Source organism: Haemorhous mexicanus, chromosome 12, assembly GCF_027477595.1.
Source record: "Haemorhous mexicanus isolate bHaeMex1 chromosome 12, bHaeMex1.pri, whole genome shotgun sequence".
In the NCBI taxonomy this organism is placed as follows: Eukaryota; Metazoa; Chordata; class Aves; order Passeriformes; family Fringillidae; genus Haemorhous; species Haemorhous mexicanus.
In genome coordinates this window covers 20,579,917-20,591,318 of record NC_082352.1, presented here as the reverse complement: position 1 = coordinate 20,591,318, position 11,402 = coordinate 20,579,917, and the positions used below count along the sequence as shown (strand labels likewise).

General features: G+C 48.4%; 1 long non-coding RNA gene across 1 annotated transcript; it reads right to left on the bottom strand.

The window, feature by feature from the left end:
• Positions 1-4,631: 4,631 nt before the first annotated feature.
• On the bottom strand, positions 4,632-7,966 carry LOC132332965 (uncharacterized). Its single transcript, XR_009488025.1, has 3 exons — positions 7,743-7,966; positions 5,581-5,841; positions 4,632-4,935 (listed from the first exon to the last, which is right to left on the bottom strand). It is a non-coding gene; the product is annotated as an uncharacterized LOC132332965 (long non-coding RNA).
• Positions 7,967-11,402: the final 3,436 nt, after the last annotated feature.

Below are 11,402 nucleotides of genomic sequence, written 5' to 3'. Positions count from 1 at the left end.
GCAGCCCCTCTCCCTCCCTCGGGAGGGATCAAAGGACGGCTGCTCGCCCGGCTCTGGGGGTTTTATTGCATCTCTATTAAAGCTGTTAAAAATCTTTCCATTGTGGCAGTGTCTGGGAGTGATAAGTATTCATAACAGAGGGGATTCAAGATGGGTTTGGTTGTAAAAACACCTCTAAGCTGGCTGGATTTATGGCTGTTAAATCATCCCTCCTCTCATCTGTCACAGCCCTTTCAGATGTTCATCACTGAGCAACAGAGAAGCTGGGGCCATAATTTGTGCTGCAGCGTGGAGCAGGAGGAGGGGAGTCCTCTCCACCAGTAACTGCCTCAGGATTTATGGAGACTTCTCCCAATCTTTTTTTTTTTCCCTGAGTAGAAGAGGCTTTGCCTCTCTTTCTGCTGCTGCCAGCTTGTTCAGCCAGCTGGAGCCAGGGAAGTCCGGGTGGATTCAGAGCCCTGCTGGGAGGGCTGGCAGCAGCTTGCAGGGAATTTGGGGCTGGCCAGGATCTGCAGTGCGGGGCTGTGCCTCCCGCTGGGCTCAGCCTCTGCTTTGGGGCTGCATCTTCCCATCCTCCCCGGGTTTGGGGACGAAACATGGGAAAATCCCACAGATGCAGCTGGCAAAGAGTCCTGGAGTGGTTTGGGTGGGAAGGGAACTTGAAGATTTGCTGGCTGGCTGATATTGAGGGGTAGGCTTGGGGGGGCTGGTTCATCAGGCTGCAAATCAAGGGCTCCCTGCCTGCTCTGGCAGCCTGAGGGGAATTTCTGGAGATCTGAGATGATATTTAGAGAGACCTTCTCACTCTCTGCACCCTCCTGGAAGGCTGGAGCCAGGTGGGGATGGTCTCTCAAGGAATAAGGGACAGGATGAGGAATTGTGAGGTGCTGGAGCTGGGGAGGCCAGGCTGTGTTTTTGTGTTCCCTGGGATGATTTTGGGAGCCAGCACTGCTCTTCCAGCAGGAAAGATTTAGGATGTCTGGTTTGGAGCTGTGCTGGTGGGAGGGGCAGGGCTCCCCTCTCCCCTCTGGGTTTATTTTAGGGACACTGCACAGCAGCTCCCACACATTTAGAATCAAGATTAGGCAGAGCAGTCAGTGACACCCCAGGGGTTTTGTGCTCAGGTATTGCCAGCCCCAGGTCAAACCCCTCCCTGGCCCTGCAGTGGGGAGGGGACAGGAGCAGGAGCCTGCCCTGAGGTCCTGTCCCACCCCTCTCAGTGACACCCTGGGAGCTCTGCTCTCTGTCCCCTGGGTGTCCAGTGCTGTCCCCAGCACAGCCCTGACAGAGGGGAGCTGTCCCCCTGCCACACCTGGTGTCCCAGCAAAAGCTTTGTCTGGGATAAATTTGTTGGATTGTGTGAACATTTCCAGGAGTTGGGAATTTTTTGGTCTGATACTTGCAAGGCTTTTTTTTTTTTTTTTTTCCTTCTGTGTGAAAATAAAGATTCAAAGCTGAGTTGAGGAATTTGCTCCCACAAACAGAAGGGTGGGAAAGGAATTCCATAATCCCATGGAGGTTCCAACAGGATGCATTTATACCCCTGTGGCAGCTAATAATACATTGCTAAATTGCCAATATTAATAAATCTACTGTTTATTATAAGAAAGAATCATAGTTTTAGGTCGTAATAGGTGATTGTACTTCTGGATCCTAAAAGACAATATTGTAAATAGAATTTAATAGATTTAATAGATAATTTTTAGATAATAGATTAATAGATAATTTAACTGATAATGCATTCCCAACAGTAGAATTTATTGATGATTGTATAATAGCTAACACCAATTCCATAGATGCTGCTGCTTACAGGAGATGATAATAAATGCTAATAAAATTAGCAAACACTACAAATTAATAATAAATATCAATAAAGCTAATAACCAGCCTCTGCCACTCTGCAGAGAGGACAGAGGGCAAAGGATGGGTGACACCACAGGGCACTGGTGTCACCTGAGGCCTTGGGCTCCCCTGGACTGGACTGGCACTGTTTGATGCAGTACACCAAAGTGCCTGTTCTTGTTTGGCCACAGCTCATTAGAATTAACCCCTGCGTCCCCACCTGACCCCCTGATCAATTAATGGGGACACAAATGACCCCGAGGAACCCCTGTGTCCACATTTGACCCCACAATCAATTAATGGAGACACAAACGACCTCAAGTTACCCCCAGATCAATTTAAAGACTCCAGTGACCTCAAATGACCTCTGCGACCTGAAGTAACCCCGACTGTGACCTCAAATGACCCCTGTGACCTGAAGTAACCCTGATCATGACCTCAAATGACCCCTGTGACCTGAAGTAACCCCAATCATGACCTCAAATGACCCCTGTGACCTCAAGTAACCCCGATCAGGGCCTCAAATGACCTCAAGTAACCCCAAAGAGGGTCTCAAAATGACCTCAAGTAACCCCTGGATGAATGAAAAAAGATTCCAATGACCTCAAGTAACCCCATGACCTCAAATGACCCCAATGACCTCAAGTAACCCTGATTGTGACCCCAAATGACCCCTGTGACCTCAAGTAACCCCGATCAGGGCCTCAAATGACCTCAAGTAACCCCAAAGAGGGTCTCAAAATGACCTCAAGTAACCCCTGGATGAATGAAAAAAGATTCCAATGACCTCAAGTAACCCCATGACCTCAAATGACCCCAATGACCTCAAGTAACCCTGATCGTGACCCCAAATGACCCCAATGACCTCAAGTAACCCCGATCAGGGCCTCAAATGACCTCAAGTAACCCCAAAGAGGGTCTCAAAATGACCTCAAGTAACCCCTGGATGAATGAAAAAAGATTCCAATGACCTCAAGTAACCCCATGACCTCAAATGACCCCAATGACCTCAAGTAACCCTGATCATGACCCCAAATGACCCCAATGACCTCAAGTAACCCCGATCATGACCTCAAATGACCCCTGTGACCTCAAGTAACCCCGATTGTGACCTCAAATGACCCCAATGACCTCAAGTAACCCCGATCATGACCTCAAATGACCCCTGTGACCTCAAGTAACCCCGATTGTGACCTCAAATGACCCCTGTGACCTCAAGTAACCCCAATCAGGGATTCCAATGACCCCAGGTTACCTCTGTGACCTCAGGAGAATGGAAGGAAGAGCTCAGTGCACAAACTCCCATTCCAGTGCTGTTGCTGAGGGAGGCTCCATGAGAATTCTGGCACAAAGTCACTTCCCAAGCTGCCACAGGGAGGCCAGGTCCCTCCTTTCTCCAACTTCTGCATGGAGCACACCAGTGCAGAATTCCCAAAGCAGTTCTTCCATGATAAAATAAGTTTTTTATCTGTTAGGATGCACCAAAGCTTTATTATTCAATGGAATGGGGAGATGTGGGGGATCTTTACTTTCTGCAGATGCATGTTTCCATGTATAAGCAGGAAAAAGCTGCTGGCAGCAGAGTTGGCAGCCACTGAGTCCTGGGGGGTTTGTGCTCAGGTTCTGCACTCCCAGGGAGGGCTCACTCTGCCCTGGGCCACCCCTCAACAGGCAGGGGCAGCACCAGGAGTGAGCTGGGAAAACAGTGAGGAAAAACCTTGTCTGACAGGACTGGGACTTGAATCTCTGGGATGCAGGGAGTAGCACAAACCCTTCTGCTTGTGGGAGCAAACTCCACAACCCAGCTCAGAACCCATTCTTTATTTTCACTCATTTTTTATTTTTTAAATAGATTTAAAAAAAAAACCTTGCAAGTATCAGACAAAAAAACCCCAACTCCTGGAAATGCAGGCACAGTGCAAGGAGGAACAGTTAACCCTGGCCTCAGGCTGAGCTGGGCTTGGGTCTGGGCTCTTCAAGGAGAAACGAGCAGTTGTTTGCTGCTATAAAGTTGTTTTTATTAATTTCATAAATATATTTATTTTTTTAAAATTTATTTTAATATACATATATATTTTCATCTATTATATCTATTTATACATATTAAAATATTACCTATATAATATGTATAATATATAACAATATATATTATATAATAAATAAAACATTAATATACATATATTTGTATGTTTATTAACAATTATTTTTATTTTAATATACATATTTAATGTATATTATAAATTTATCTCTACATAAAATATTGCATATATTATATGTATGATATATTATATTTAATAATATATGTTATATATTATTTATAATATGTTATGTATTATTATTTATAATATATTATTATTTATAATAGATATTATTTATTATTTACAATTATTTTTATATATTATTTTTATAATAATTATTTTTATATATTATTATTTATAATAATATATATTTGTAAATATATGTTATGTATTATTATGTTATATTATATAAATATATGTTATATATTATTAATAAATAATACAATAATACATCTCTATATATATTATATATTAATAAATAATACAATAATACATCTCTATATTATTATCGATTATATAATGAATTTCCATATATATAATTTATTATATAATATTTAAATTATAATGTAATATATGCTTATATGTAATTTTATATAATTTTTATATTTTATATTAAAATTGCTTTATATAAAGATTTTTCTGTTTATATATAATTTTATTTTTATATTTTATCTTTTATATAATATATAATTCTATATTATTTATTCTTTATTCTATTATACAATTTAATCTATTCTATATTTAGTATATATGAATACATCAGTCTCGAAGACAAAGAGTTCTAAGTTTAAAAGTCCATGCTGAAGTATTAAACTGCATGCTGAAATCTTTCTGGCTGGAGTCCCCAGCAGCAGCTGCAGAGCTGCTCCCTGGTACAGAGTCCCAGGCTCTGTGAGGAACAGCAGCAGAAGTTGTTCCCTGCACAAAATCCAATGTTCCCAGCAGCAGCAGCAGAAACCACAGCCTTTTCTTCTTCTTTCTTCTTTTATTCTTTTTCTTCCTCCATGGCAGACACCTCAACACACATAACAAACATAATTTATTTTTTTATTCATAAATCATCCAATCATCTAAAAGCACGATTCGAAAACATTCTTACTAAACCAATCTAAATTAATTCTAATGTGCAAAAGTAGTGTCAGTCCTTACCTAAAACCTACATATAAAATATTATCTATTTACACAAATATACTGTCTGTTTTCTTACTTAAAATTCACATCTATCAGTTTATCCACTCACAGGAACAGTTCTATCTATTGACACATACAGTTCTATCTGTTCTAGAGACACAAGCAAAGTTCTGCCACGTCTTTGTTAAGTCTGGAACTAAGTTATAGAATTTTAAACTAGTCCTTAGTTAGTTCTTAAGGCACTTAAATTGCATTTCTACTTACTTAAAACTGTAACTTCCACTAACTTCAAACTTAAACTTACACTTCTACTTCATATATGTGTGGCTTAATACATCTTAATTTCTCTGAAGGCTTTAATTCAACCCCTGCATTCATCTCTCTCCCTGAGGAACTCGGACAGGCTGGCATTCCAACACTGAGGGAAGAACAAAACCCCCCCTATGGACACCTCCTCTGCCCCTTTCCCACCCAAAATACCCCAAATGCAAACCCACAAATGGGTGTAACAAAATGCCTTTTATTGTACCTCTATTCCTGGGCTGGGTTCTGGAACTCCTGGAGTTTCCTGGAGCACCATGAAGAACCCACAATTTATCTTAAAATGATGGCTGGTGGGGGCAGGGTGGTGCCCAGTCCAAGCAGCTGTGTCACAAGTCCTGCTGGAGTCACCAGGAACCAGTGACTTTTCCCTGGTGCTAAAATTGTGAGCCAGACTGGGTTAGGTGATAAAAAGGGGTTCCCTCGAGAAGGATCCTTACGTGCACGACACACTGAATGAAAACACGCCCTGTAAATATTTACAATTTTGTATTTTTAGCAAATTAGAATGACAGACAAGAATCCCCAGTTAGTGATGTAGGTGATGAGTTAATTCCTCCCTTTCCTAAGTCCCAGAGAGGGGTTACTTGATGTCACAGGGGGTCTTTGTGGGCATTTGAGGCTCTGATAATTGATCAAAAGACAATACAGGGGTTAATAATTATGAGCCAAACGAGAACAGGCACTTTGGTGTAATGGATCAAACACCACCAGTCCAGACCAGGGGAGCCAAGGCAGACAGAATTTGCTGTTGGAGGCAGGGAGGATGGGGAAGAACGGGCTGTCCAAGCACAGCCTGTCCCCCAAAAGCTGTGGGGCAGAGCCATGTCCTGTGCCAGTGTCCCCTAGACATCGTGTCCCAGCCCAGCAGCAGTGACAGCTCGCTGCCACTCCGCTCTCAGCACCCACAGCGAGCCCAGGGGCTCGGGCCGCTGATCCTGCTCCCAAAGAGGGGACAAAGCAAGACACGTGGTGCCCGCACCGGCTGTGTCCCCAGGACACCGTGGGGAGGCAGCACGTCCCTGACCAGCACGGCACAGCCAGGTCTCCCAGAACACTCCACAAGCTCTGATCCTGCTGCCCCAGCAGGAACCCAGCAGTCAAAGCCATCCCTGCAGCATTGCCAAGGCTTCCCCTGGCTGCTGCTCTGCTCCCTGCCCAGCTCTGCCCACCCAAGGCACCCCCGGCAGCAGAGCTTGCCTGTCACCCTGTTCCTCTAAAGTTCTTTTAAGCCTTCTGATGTTTACATTTTTGTAATGGAGTTTCTCACACACTTTTCATGTAAATAATGATTGTTTTGCATTCCTTTCTGGAGGAAGAGAGAATTGACAGACTGTTCGTTTGATCAGTGTAGTTAGAGAAGTGGCAATTTCATCCTCCAATCCATAGTCACTTTTAGAATTCTATAAATATCGAGGTCCAGAAATAAACGCACATTTTTGCCTCAGACATCTCAGCATGTGAGTGTCGTTCATTTGTGTTGTATTGTGACACTTGCCCATCCCTACACCCCCTTCCTCCCAGCCCAGCTGCCCTCAGCAGCAATGGAGCTGCTGGCCCTGCTGCAGAGAGGATGGAAAGGAAATGGTTAATGATCCAGAACAGGGCACGGAGCAGCTTCCCAAGGACTGGGAGCAGAGCAGCCCCAGCTGGGCAGAGCAGAGACAAGGATGGCATCACAGCAAGGCTGGGAGTGTCACTGCCACCATCCCTGCCAAAGCAAAGGGGGCTCTGCATGCCCTGGGCTGGCACACGGCCCTGTAGAGGGGACAGCAGTCTGTCCCCAAGCAACAGAGCCAGCCCAGCTTGGGGACAGGAAGTGATTGCATCAACATCTCCCTCGAGAACACCTGCCTGGTAACAGCCACCACTGAGACTTCAAAGGGCAGCTCCATGCCCACAAAATGCTCTTTGTTTGGAGTGGGTTTGTGGTGGCGTGATGCCAAAGTGCAGCCAGCAGCCCTTCTGCCACAGCAAAGGCCCCAACAGGCAGGATCAGCCAGCTCAGAACTCCCCAACACCCAGGTTCTGGCCCTCACCCATCCCCTCGGCACATTACAGCTGGCACTAAGCAAGGAGGGATGAGCAAAGCACAGCACAGCAAAGAAAGTGCTGGAAAACCAGGTGGAAGTGCCAGAGATAAGCACACAGGCATCCAGCCTGGCCTCAGACACTTGCAGGGATCCAGGAAAGCCACAGCTGCTCTGTGGGGCCACCCCACCCTCACAGGGGAGAGTTTCTCCCCGATATTCCATCTCACCCTGCCCTGTGACAATGTGAAACCATTCCCTCCGGTCCTGCCACTCTGCGCCCTTGTCCAAAGTCCCTCAAAGAGCTGGGATTCGGGCAGGTGGGAAGGAGGAAACTCACCTCATCTTGCCACTGCAGCAGAAATCTTCATCAGAACTTTGCAAGGCAGCGACTCCCGCTCTCCCTTCCCATCATCGTGCTCAGAACATGGAAAAGTTTCGGGAGGTGACGCCTCCAGCTCTCCCCAGGTGCTGCCGGATACTCACTCAGCATCCAGGAGAGGTGGAGCCCAGATTGAAGCCACCTGGTGCCCGGCGCAGTGAGTGGTGGCAGCTGTGACCCGGCCAGCCTGGCACCCGCAAAGACGGACCCCAAAACATCTGGCAGGGGCCGCTGTGCCCCCCGGCCGTGCCAGCTGTGCCGGTGACCGGTGTCGCAGCCCCATCCAGTGTCTGCCAGGCGAACTGCACCGCTGGCTCCCGGGCCGGGCAGCGCTGGCCCCGGGGGGCTCACGGAGCTTTGGCTCCCGGTGCCGTCGAGGCCGGGATGTGGCTGGAAAAGCCCGGCTGATGTGCTCCAGCTGCTCTCCCTCCGGGAAAAGCACAGCTGGGAAGGGGAGGTCTGGGCAGGGCTGTCACCCCGTGTGTCCCTCGGGACCTGGTGGCAGCGGTGGGTAAATAGTGCAGAGGAGTGTGCCAAAGGCTCTCTGGGGGTTGGTGTGGCAAGGGAAGCCCTTCCCAAGGTGGGGGAGCTGTGTCGGGATTCCCAGGAAGGGCCAGAAACGATGAGCTGAGCCCAGCTGGCTGCAGAGCTCCCCTCTTTAGATTCTCTGATGTCTAACACATGGTGGCTCTGCCTGGTCTCAGGGCTTTGGGGCTCTCTCCACTAAATGCTGCTGAGTTTCCTCGGGATTGCAGGAAGGAGACTTGCTGAAATCCCCTTACCTCCCTCCAGACATGGAACATCTCCAGATGTTTCCTCTTGCCCTGTGGGATGCGTCCAAGAAAACCCAGGGGAGTCCTCACTGTCCTTCCCACTGGAATTGGGGCACGTTTAGCTTTAAAGTCTCGAAAGAGATGAATCCTGCCACTAAAACATTTGATTTCATCCTTCTCTGAATGATTTACCACTGAAATTGGAAGATTCCCATGCAGAAACATAAGTTTGATTTGTTTTAATTTATTTTTTTCCCCTTCACAGGAGCCTGAACTTCCCAAATCAGTTTTACTGCAGCAGAGGGAAGCTGCTGGGAAGGGCTGTGCTGTGGCTCCTTTAGGAAGGGCCCGAAGGCAAGGCTGAGTCACTGAGACAGAGCTGCAGAGAGGAGCTGGACAGTAATAAAACACATCTGTCCTCTGTGGCCACATCCCAGATGTGAGTCACATCCTCTCCTTCCTCGCTTCCAACTCCAGGCCATGTTTGGACAAGGTCACTGCAGCTCCTTGTCCAGCTGGGAGACACAGGGGGTGTCTTGGCTGAGCTGGATTTTCCCCTGCTGGTTTCCCCAAAGGACTCTGAGCTCATCTGCCAGCAGTCCTTGCCGTGGGCTCAGCCATATTTGCCCCTCCACAAGCAAAGAGGGATGGACAGCTCTGTAAACACTGGATAAGCTGGAAAATCCCAGGAAATCAGCATGATTCCTCTGCCTCTGGAGCTGGCTGGGTATGGAGCTCAGGGATGCAGCAGGATGCAGGACTGAGGGGGCCAAACCCACCAGGCAGTTCCCTTCTCTCCTGGTGCTATTTCTGACAGCACTGCAGAAGCCTTTTGTAGTTTTATTCCAGCCCTAAGGCTTTTCCATGCATTGTGACTTCCCAAGGAAGAGGAGGAATGCTGAGCTGGCTGGCTTGGGACCAGAAAGCTCTGGAGCCCCCACCAGCAAGAAATGCCAGCCCTGATCCTGGGCAGCTCTTGCAAAAGGTGAAAGAAAGCCTTGTGTGTGTCCTTGCTGGGAATGGAGGCTGAAGGGAGATTTTCCTCCTCCTTTTCCAGCCAGGATGGAGGCAGGTGTGTTTTCCCCCAGAGCACGCTGTCTTCATCTGGCAGCTGATCTGCTCAGCTGCATCCCCAAGCTTGTGCTTTATGAGCCATTTCTGCACTTTCTCCATGAAATGGGACATTTTTGGCTGCAACACTGGGATAAAAATCCCGTGGGGCCAGGTGGAACACGGATTCTCTTGTGTTACCTCTGCTCAAGGTCACCTTCTCCAGCCTTTAGCTTTTAATAAAAGATGAACACCTTTCCTTCTCCCTGGGGATTGGGAATTCAGGGTGTGAGCACCCCTTTCAGCAAGAAATCCAGGGATGTGGCTCAAAAAAAGGAAAAGGCTGAGGTCCTCAGGGGATTGCTGTGGGGCTGGCAGCCAGCAAAGCTACTTCCCTGCCGAGGGGAGGCAAAATTGAGCAGTTTTCCTTGGCTGGCCTCTCCTGCCACTGCGTGTGCCGCTTCCAGGCAGGATGCTTGGGGACATGAGGGGACAGCAGGGCCACTGCTTGCTTCCCGCAGGCTCCCAGCTTTGCTGTCACTCAGGCCGTGCTGGAAGTGGGTCTGAAATGACCTTTCCCTGCTGCAGCCCCATGGGTTGTTGCTTTAGCCTGTGGGTTTTGGCATCCAGCCCCTCCATCCCTCACAGAGGCAATGGCTGCTTGAAGAGGAGCTGGTCCCTGAAGCAGGCGAGGAAAAGGATGCTGGAACTGCTTAGCTGGGAGGTCAAGTTTCCCAAGATGGCACTGTGGTGGCTTTTTTGAAGCTGTCACTGCCAGCAGAAAGGAAAAAAAACCCTCCTGGATAACGCGGGTCTCCACAGGGCAAATATTTGATGTGCTGAATAAATGAGCAGGAGGGAGACGTCAGGGAGAGCAGGGAGCTCTGACTCATGTTCCCACTGCACTCCAGACACCTTCCCGGCAGGCAGCTGCCAAATGTCCCTGTCCCTGCAGCATGGCAGGCAGAGGAGAGTGTTCCCACAGCCCTGCTGGCAGCCAGGAATCTTTGCAGATCTCCAGGGGTGCTGGGGATACCCCCAGGTGGGCTGGGACAGCCCCAGGAGGGATGGAGAGGCAGCAGCAAGGGGGTGTCTGGGATTTTGGGTTGCCCCTGCTGGTTCTGCTCCCCCTTCCCTCCCTTTCCTGGGGATGCTGAGTGCAATCCAGCCTTGTTCCCACTTGGGATGCTCCTGTTGAACAAACAGCCTGGGGATGCTGTAGCCATTTCACCGTCAGTGTGACAGGCTTCACCTCCTGGCTCCACCACAGCTTCGGGGTGAAAATAGTGGCCAATTTCCTCCCTCCCAACATGCAATTTAAGCCTGTGGTGAAGCAGCAGCGTTTCTCTGGCTGGAAAGCTGCTCGGTGTGAGCGTTTGAGCAGAGCTCTGTGGTTTTCCTGCCTGTCCGCCCGCAGCTGCAGGGAAAAAGCGGAAGATCTCGGCTGAACTCTCGTTTCCCATCAGGGCAGCGCTTGTGCACAGCGGGGAGGGCCAACCTGCAATTCAATCTCCAGCTCTGGGGACAATACAGCCTGTGTCCTGCTGCTGACAGCCATCCTGTGCAGGGACAGGCTGTCCCAGCCTCGTGCTCACGCTGGTGGCACCGGTGCCTGGAGGGACAGCTTGTGCCTCTGAGGACACGGAGTATTTTGTGATGTGCGTCGGCTTTGCTGCCTGTGTGTGACTGGGAAATGCTCTCTCCCCCACCGGCTGCATCCTGAGGTTTGTGGATATGAAAGTCCACATGCCTCTTTCTTCTTTTTAATTGCTATAATTTGTCTGCCTCTTACCCG